The sequence below is a fragment of the Apium graveolens genome, chromosome 11 (assembly GCF_009905375.1).
Source record: "Apium graveolens cultivar Ventura chromosome 11, ASM990537v1, whole genome shotgun sequence".
NCBI lineage: Eukaryota > Viridiplantae > Streptophyta > Magnoliopsida > Apiales > Apiaceae > Apium > Apium graveolens.
Genome location: NC_133657.1, coordinates 7,498,484 through 7,508,574, shown reverse-complemented (window position 1 = coordinate 7,508,574; position 10,091 = coordinate 7,498,484). Strand labels below are relative to the sequence as shown.

The 10,091-nt window shown below is 33.4% G+C and overlaps 1 non-coding gene across 1 annotated transcript; it reads left to right on the top strand.

The window, feature by feature from the left end:
* The first annotated feature begins 913 nt into the window (after positions 1-913).
* Positions 914-1,020, top strand: LOC141699511 (small nucleolar RNA R71). Its single transcript, XR_012565968.1, has one exon. It is a non-coding gene; the product is annotated as a small nucleolar RNA R71 (small nucleolar RNA).
* The last annotated feature ends 9,071 nt before the right edge of the window (positions 1,021-10,091 follow it).

The following is a 10,091-nucleotide window of genomic DNA, read 5'->3' as shown; positions in this document are numbered from 1 at the left end:
GTGGAGGATAGATCTGTTTCTCCCCTGTATTACCCTCAGGAGGAGTGTGCTCAATAGTAGTCTTCCTTGGTTCCACTTCTACTTCCTTCTTCTCTACTTCTTTCTCAGCCTCCGCTTCTTCAGTCGACACTTGAGTTTGATCGGAATTCGCAACCTTTCCAGACCTTAAAGTGATTGCCTTTACCTGCTCCTTAACTTCCCTCTTTCCTGGAATTTCAGTGTCACTAGAGTGTACCAGGCTGACGATTAAGCAAGGCATTGACAATTTACCCAATTTGATTTCCAAGGTCTTGATAGAAACGGATTGACTCTTGTACATAAGTTTCAACTCCTCTAATTCAGATTTTTCATTGGCTTGTTGCAGCTGGAGTTGTTGTCTTGGTGCATATTGCGGTTGCTGAAAACCAGGGGGTTGTACAGCTTAGCTGGATACTGCTGATAAGGCTGTTGAACTGCATTCTGAGTGTTGCTCCAACTGAAAATAGGATGATTGCGATTGTTGGGATGATAAGTGGCTGGCACAGGTTGCTGCGAACGCTGAAAGTTGCTCACGAACTGAGCTAATTCACTAGAAATTGCGCACTGATCAGTCTCGTGGGCACCAGCACAAAGCTCACAGACACTATCGATTTGATTAACTCCATAATTAGCCAAAGTGTCCACCTTCATCGTCAAAGCCTTAAGTTGGGCAGCTATAGCAGTTGCTGCATCCAACTCCAGAATTCCTGCTACCTTTCCCTGAGTCAGTCTCTGGGAAGGATTCTAGTACTCATTAGCAGCCATCAGTTCAATAATTTCATAAGCTTCATCGTAGCTTTTAGCCCACAAGGCTCCTCCTGATGCTGCATCAAGCATAGGTCTAGAAGTAGCACCCAATCCATTGTAGAAACATTTAATATTTATCCAATCAGGCATGCCATGGTGTGGGCACTTCCTTAGCATCTCCTTATATCGATCTCAAGCCTCACACAGAGATTCTCCAGTTTGCTGAGCAAACTGAGTAAGAGCATTCCAGATTACAGCAGTCTTCGCCATAGGGAAGAATTTAGTGAGAAACTTTTGAGCAAGATCTTCCCAAGTGGTGATAGACCCTGCTGGTAGAGAATGTAGCCAGCACTTAGCCTTGTCCCTCAGAGAGAATGGAAAGAGTCGCAGCTTGATAGCATTTTCAGTCACATCATTGAATTTGAATGTGTCGCAGATCTCGATGAAATCTCTGATGTGCATGTTGGGGTCTTCAGTAGGAGAACCCCCAAACTGAACTGAGTTTTGTATCATCTGAATCATGCTTGACTTGATCTCAATAGTATTAGCCCTGATGGCTAGCCTGATGATGCTCGACTGAATGTCATCAAAGCGTTAGGATTTTCTGCTTGATCACCCATCTCTACTAAAGCTGGTTCCTCTACTTTCTCTTCTTCTTCTACCTTCTTTTCTTCCTCAAAAACTTCCATTCGAACCACCACAAGTTCTTCCTTGGCTTTATCCAGTGTTCTGTTACGAGTACGCGAACGCGTATGCATACACTATCGCTAGAGTACCTGAAATAAGGCAAGAAACAAATAAGTAACAATGTCTGAGTCAATGAACTTTAACGACCACTGATGGAAAGTACATAAACTATAAATTAACACTGCAGTCCCCGGCAGCGGCGCCAAAAACTTGTTAGTCGCTAAACATGCGCTAATAATTCACGCAAGTATATGCGTTCGCAAGTAATATAGAATTATTTCTAGTTCGATCCCAAAGAGCTTGGCGTTGGTTAACTATTTAATTCATGCACTTAAGAAACAATGTATGGTTATTATTCAATGCTAAGACGATAACAAATTGGGTTGTTAATAACTAATAATTAAGCTAACAATTATAACTCAGGGAATAAGATTGATTATATTAATATATGACAAATATGAGATTCTAACTTCATTAAATACTTCATTCAATAGCCTTATTGTTCTTAACCTTAGCATGCAATGGTGATGACACTAATCAGACAACACGAAACTGATAAACGCCAACTTTCATTGCACGAGTACCATACTACCAGACATCCATAAAAGAGATAAAAGATGAATAGACACCAATTATATTGAGACCCTATATGTCTATAGAATTTGACAACATAACGGTTTAAGCTCAAGTTATCTATCATGATTACACAGGGCAAGTAAGATGGGTAAAATTACCTACGAATCATGTATAACAATAACACATAAACCTATGCTAGCATGGCAACTTCTAAATCCTTAAATTCACTGTCGCTTCATTAAGAATTAAAACGCTATCTTATAAGTTCGCGACTCTTATAAGACGAATAAGCACAACCAATACTAGGTTATCATACAATCACCACACACTTAGGCATTGAAATAATTTAACTAAAGAAATTCATAAATAAATCCGCTAGAATCACACAATAATGATTAGCTCATAATCGGACTCATCATCAGCGTGGGTTCCGATGAAAGCATGGTATAACAAACGTAGTCTTTTAAAACGATTTTCTTACGGCTCTCCTTGCGCCCTGGTACATCTCTCTTATGAAAACGTTCTTATTTGAATATTTATAGCAGCCCTAATCAATCTGGAAGTCTCCCAATTAGAAATGCATTAGAATCAGGATTCAAAACTTTCACACCGGGCCGCGCGCTAACACAGCGCGGGCGCGCTGTCATTCTGGAATCCTGGCGCGGGCCACGCGCTATCACAGCGTGGGCGCGCCGTCTTTCTAGAAAAAACTCAGATTTCATCTTTTTCCTTGCTGATTCGAGCCGGCTTTCCACAAGTTTTTATTTCAACACCATCTTGAGACCAAATTAGCACCAAAACATTGCTAATTCACCTGATTACCTAGATAATGCCTGGAATGCAAAAACACTAAAAAATATATTAAAACACTTAACAACTTGAGTATAAATGCATCAATTCAAAGATTATTAGAGCATAATAAAATGTCATAAATGTCACTCAACATTCACGTGATTCATATGGAAACCACAAACAGAAACAGAGTACTATATGATGCCATTCGTCTTGAGGAATATGCATTCCCCACTCCAAACCTCGAAGATGCCATCAAGCAGTTCAACACCATGTACTCCAACAACTTCATCGAGGACGCAACTGCGCGCAGGGTATCCGTCATACCTCATAGTATGAATGCAACTGCTGAATACATGGCCACCTTCGGCCTTAATAATCTCACTCAATTTGTTGAGGCCCCAGACATGTTTGGTAACCTGCAGTACTATCTAGATAGAGATATGGGGTTGGCACTCCCGATGTAAATAATTCTAAATTTTGGAATTGGTGAAGTTATAGATGAATATCCTGTGGAAATAGAAACTGTGGAACAAGAAATGCTAGATGATGAGATGGTTGAGGATCCCACTGTCCAGTTTGGGGCGGAAGGGAATTCTGCTCTCCTTACCGGAGACATATCAAAATCAAGAAGTGTGCACTCCGTCCCTAGAGAGGAAGTCCCAGAAACATTGGAAGAGAAAGCAAGGCAACTTAGTAATGGGAAATCAATGGTACAACCTCAGCTTCTTATCAGCCCAGAGGATCTGCTACATGTATCAAACCTACATGCAGACAATAGCCTGGTGGCCGTCTCAAAGAAATTTGGCACTATCACTCTCGATATGAATCAAGAAGTTGAACCTGGCTTAAATATGCTGAAGGTGATCGAGAGCATGGTACAAGGCAACTGGTCAAACCCATCCAGTTCCAGGGCAAACTCTCAAGGTCCCAGACCTCAACCATGCATCCAGGATAATGGCAAGACAGAGGGTGACATACTGTCTGGACCCGAGCTCATGAAAGTGGAACAAGTGCTTCAGGAAATGACAATACTTGAAGAGAATGAAGTAGGGGGAAATCTTAAGACGTTAGTTGTGCCAGGAAATTACTATTAATGATCGTTATGTTCTAATGTTTCCAATGTTGCACTTTTCAAATTTATAGCCGCCTAATTTTTAGTAGATTTATAACAGGAGACTCTAGTTTTAAGCGTTTTCCAATGGCTGTATCATTTCAGGTTTATCCTGTTATTCTTTATAATATCGATTAGCAAAAGAAAAGGTATCTTGACTCGTTCTTTACTGATTTTGCAAAACAAGCAGCATTTATATTATTATACTTTTCATTTTAATTTTTTTTAGCATAGTTTAATCATTCCTCCGGCGTTAGTTTTTAATTTTAACCCTGCTTCTCAAGCACCCATTTGGACAAAGATTCAAACTTTCACCATAATTAATCAAAAAGATTTAATCTTGACCCAAATCAAGAAACTTTGATATAATATATTAAAAGGGATGAATTCTTGATTCTTGATAATAAAAGATGTTGGGTACTGAAAGGAGAGACTTTGCTTATGATTTTCAAGCCCAAGTTTCAATTTTGAGGCCAAGCATTTATGCAAGAAGGGCCAATATAATTGTTAAATTTAAAGATCTTTATGGTTTTACTGTTCAAGGCTATGTAGATGATGTGAAAATATTGAATGAAGTTAAGGAAAAAGTGAGACAACAAGACAAAGTTTGGTGGGCACTAGAAGCTAGTAAAGGTTCAAATTGGTATTTGCAGACTCATGTTTCTGCTACTATTAAATCATCCCTTAATTTTTCGAATTTAGTGAATGCAATTACACTCAAGAGGCTGACCAGAAATGAGATTCCTCTGGTTTTGAGGCCAAAGGTGTGGCTTTCATTGTTTGGTGCTGCTAAGAAGAAATCGACTGTGCCTAGTAGCAGAGCTGTTCGCGAACCGAGCCGTTCGCGAACAAGCTCGAGCTCGGCTCGTTAAGTGCTCGGTTCGGCTCGGTTCGTTAAGGGCTCGAGCTCGAGCTCGAACACAAAAATGTGTTCGTTAAGAAAACGAGCTCGAGCCGAGCTTTTGGCATGTTCGGCTCGAGCTCGGCTCGAACTCGGCTCGGCTCGAAAAAAAAATTAAAAAAAAAATTATTTTTTATATATTTAATTATTATGAATTTTATTCAGATTTTTTATAAATATTTTTAAATTATTGAACTATACGAATGTCAAAATATATATTTTAGTAATTTGAAAAAATTCAGATATTAAAAATTAATTTTTTAATTTGATATTTTAATAATTAACAAGTGATTTGACTATTACTTGTAACTAGTATTTATTTCCTGATCGGTGTTTCGATTTTTTGAAATTATTTATAAATGATCCAACCGTACGGATGTCAAGATCTATATATTTAAGTGATATAATAAAAAATTTAGAAAAAATAAATATATTTGGTTTGCTATTTTAACGGTAAACTAGTAGTTTGACTAGTACTTCTCCCATATTAATGTTTCGATTTTTTAAAAAATATTTATGAATGATCCAGCCGTACGGATGTTAATATCTATATTATTTAGTAATATGACAAAATTTTTAAAAAAAATAAATGTATTTGATTTGTTATTTTCACAGTCAACAGGTGTTTTGACCTTTACTTGTAACTATTGTTTAGTCTCATATTAATGTTTCAATTTTTAAAAAATATTTATGAATGATCCAACCGTACGGATGTTAATATCTATATATTTTAGTGACATGATAAAAAATTTAGAAAAAAATAAATTTATTTTGTTTATTATTTTGACAATCGACCAATTGTTTGAATAGTTGTTAGAACTAGTGTTTAGTCTCATATTAATGTTTCAATTTTTTTAAAAATATTTATGAATGATCCAACCGTACGGATGTTAAGATCTATATATTTTAGTGATATGACAAAAGTTTTAGAAAAAAATAAATGCATTTGCTTTGTTATTTTAACAGTCAACCGGTGTTTTGACCTTTACTTGTAACTAGTGTTTAGTCTCGTATTAATGTTTTGATTTTTTTAAAAATATTTATAGATGATCCAACCGTACAAATGTTAATATCTATATATTTTAGTGACATGATAAAAATTTTAGAAAAAAATAAATTTATTTTGTTTGTTATTTTGACAATCAACCACTTGTTTGAACAATACTTGTAACTAGTGTTTAGTCTCGTATTCATATTTTGATTTTTTTTAAAATATTTATAGATGATCCAACCGTACGGATGTTAAGATCTATATATTTTAGTGACATGACAAAAGTTTTAGAAAAAAATAAATGTATTTGATTTGTTATTTTAACAGTTAACCGGTGTTTTGACTTGTACTTGTAATTAGTGTTTAGTATCGTATTAATGTTTCAATTTTTTAAAAAATATTTATGAATGATCCAACCGTACGGATGTTAATATCAATATTTTTTAGTGATATGACAAATTTTTTAGAAAAAAATAAAAGTATTTGGTTTGTTATTTTAACAGTCAACCGGTGTTTTGACCAGAATTTTTTAATTAAGCTCGGCTCGGCTCGGCTCGGCTCGGCTCGACTCGGCTCGTTTTGATGGAGAAAGCTCGTGTTCGGCTCGTGTTCGGCTCGGTTCGACTCGACTCGATTTTGTTCGATAAAATCTCGTGTTCGGCTCGTTCGTTAACGAGCTCGAGCTCGAACACAGGTTTTTGTTCGTTAAGAAAGCTCGGCTCGGCTCGGCTCGTCAGAAAAAAAATTAAAACTCGGCTCGGTTCGATCAAAACTCGACTCGGCTCAGTTCGTGAACAGCTTTACCTAGTAGTTATTATAATGATTTGATTGTTGCGGTGGAAGGGAAGGTCGCGCCCGCGACTATGCAGATTGATCATATGAGCTGTGTGTTGATTAGTATTGTGCGTTTATTAATGATATTCTGTTGTTTCTTTTCAAATTTTGTTGCTTTTTCTATTGAACATGGAATGATTATATGTACCGGTAGATAACCCGTGCTAAGCACGGGCCGAGATTAAAATATCAATATTTAATAATAATTATAAAATTTTACTTTAGTTTTTTTACTAAAATATATAATAAATAAAATTGTACGATTATTGATTTTTTTTTTAAATTATATGTAGTTTTCATTAATTCAAATCTTATTATAACAACAAACTCAACGTTATTATGTATCAATTGTTCAAAAAACATAACTAATATTTTACATCAAAACTTTAGTCGCGACACGATTGATAAATAATTTAACAAAAAATTAAATCAACAGCACTAAGTAATTGCATAAAAAATTCTTTATTATTAGCTGAATTTGTGCTTTTATATAGTTTGTAATTGCATAATTTTTTCTGATAAAATATTCATTATGTATGTATAAATTTGCAATTGGTGCTAAAATAGCAGGTATGAATCTAGAAATTACAATGTATTTACGATTTTGTTTATATAAAAACAATATAAATATGTGGTATATAAGAATCAAAAAACGGGTAAAGTATTACATATAGAATTATAAGTCATATATGAATAAAAAAGAATAAAAATGGTATATTTAGAGCTATAGCAAGATTTAAAAAAGGGTGAAACCAAAAATTCGTAAAACCGAAAAGAGGTGAGACCAAAGTATCCCTTAAAAATAATTTCCTTATTAATTAATAATAACACTGTTTAAAGGATTACATTTTATTATTTTAATAAAAATTAAAAAAGAATTTTACGAAAAATAAAAATATCGTAATTATAATATGATTTCAATCTATATTTTGTTAAAAAACAACATAGAAGGGGTGAAACCAAAATGCGGCGTAACCATACTAAGATAAAACCAAGTACCCTATCAAGAAATAATTTGGAGTTCTACGAAAATAGAATTATAATTATATTACGGTTTGAACAATTTTATTATTTTTTAGTGGTGAAACCAAAATACAATTTTTAATAATATTCATACCATTTTATTAAAATGGAATTCTACCAACAAATTAAAAAATTCTAAATTAAAAAATTTCAATTTAAACACATGGCCTATTTACTTGGTCGTGGTTCATATTTCTCAAAACTATTTAGTTGAACCAATTTATGAACTTCTTTATTTTAAAATATAATTAAAAATATGATTCAAACCTATAAAAATAATAAAAAATTATGGCTTATAAAAAATATAAAAATGAGTAAAAATAATACATATACAATTATAAGTCATATAGGAATAAAAAAGGATAAAAATAATACACTTAGAGTTATAAAAGATAAAAGGGGAAACCAAAATGTGGTGGAACTAAAAAATAAGTAAATATATTTCGTTTATTAATAAAGAAAAACGGGTAAAAATAATACATATAGAATTATAAGTCATATAAGAATCAAAAAGGATAATAATATTGCACCTAGAGTTACATCATGAATCATAAAAATAAAAAAATAAAAGGTGATAGAACCAAAAAATAAGTGAAAATAAAGTATCACTTAAAAAAATTTATTAATAAAGAAAAACGGGTAAAAATACTATATATATATATATAGAATTATAAGTAAATCAAAAAAGATAATAATAATACAATTAGAGTTAGAGTTATAACATGAATCATGAAAAGTGAAACCAAAAGCTGGTGGTACCAAAAAATAAGTGAAACCAAGTATCACTTGAAAGGAATTTTCGCTTATTAATAAAGATTATTAATATGATTAAGCTGTTATCTTTACTTGTTAGCATACAGAGCTGTTATAATCTTTAGTAGTATTATTTTTCATATCTTCTGCTACTTTAAAATGGAGTGATTTTACTTAATAAAATATTATTGTAGGTGTATATTTATGATCATCGATATAGATTGTGCAAAGCCCATGATCTAGTTTGTATTTCTTATATAAGGAATGGTTACACCTTAATTCTCATTTACATAAAAAAATTAAAAGAAAAGTATTAAGGCTATGGATAAAGATTTCAAATACTTTGATTCGCGACTTGTTTGCATATGGGAGGGCTTTGGTGAAAGAGGAGTTGTATTTGTTTTAGGCTTCTAAGACGCATAGGATTTAAAATATTTGATATGTTATTTTTTAGAACTTCTCTCTACAGTATGTGTTGAAGAGGAGTTGTATTTGTTTTAGGCTTCTAAGACGCATAGGATTTAAAACATTTGATATGTTATTTTTTAGAACTTCTCTCTACAGTATGTGTATTGATCTACTGAAGTGTGAGAAAACATTTGATATCGTTCAGTATTGAGAAAAAAAATTGACTACCAATTGTGTGGATTCTACTGATCTTCATATGTAAATAGTAATAATCTGGACCGGAGTACTTTAAAGACATGCATAGTTTTTAAGTGTGAGAAGTATGTTTGCCTCTTTACTCATGTCATATCTTTTTGGGGAAATATACACTGATACATGGAGTTATACAGTCTAATGGTACTCTGCCTTTGAGAAGAGTAATGCAAAGCATATTTTTTTCATTTGTGGAGCATGTCTTGCAAAAAGATACATGGTACTGATCTACTGATGTAGGGAAGTATGTTGTCCACTATATAGCTCTGACTATTTTATATTGTGTTAAATATTACAGGGTAGGACTAATAGGATATGCAGAATTATATGGACCTGTTTCAACAGACAATGCCAAGATCCAATGACGTTGAGTTTATGCCCCCTCCCAGAACACAAATTTAAAGTTTAAAAATTACTTCGTGAAAGAAAATTGTTCAAAAATATATTTTTTTGATCATCAATGTCTCTACTCGATGCCTTGGAATGTCAGCTATTAGCTATAGGCATATGCGTCTGAATCAATAAATAAATTATTAGTTTTTAGTAATCAAATCAAACTTCCAATGTATTGGTCCATACTCCAGTATTTTTCCGTTTTAAGAATAACTAATTCTATTATTGAGGTTTGATCTTAATTAATTATGCAGGATCTACCTCGAACATTTCCTGGTCACCCATTACCGATTACCGCTAAGTAAATACGAGATTAATCTGAATGATAAATCAAAGCAAAAATGGGTAACATTTTTAATATTATTTTATAAAATATTACACACACATGCACACACATATATAAGGGCTACTACAATAGAAACCACTAAAATAAAAACTAAATAGAAACCTATCTTTTAGGATGATAGAAATGGTAGTGGGGATCGAGGGTGGGTCTCTAGGGTGGGCATTGGCAGAATAATATTGGGGCCCGGAGGGGCCTACTGGGGCCCATTGGGGTCTATTTTGCATATTTGGGGCTATCTAGGATTATAATTTGAGTC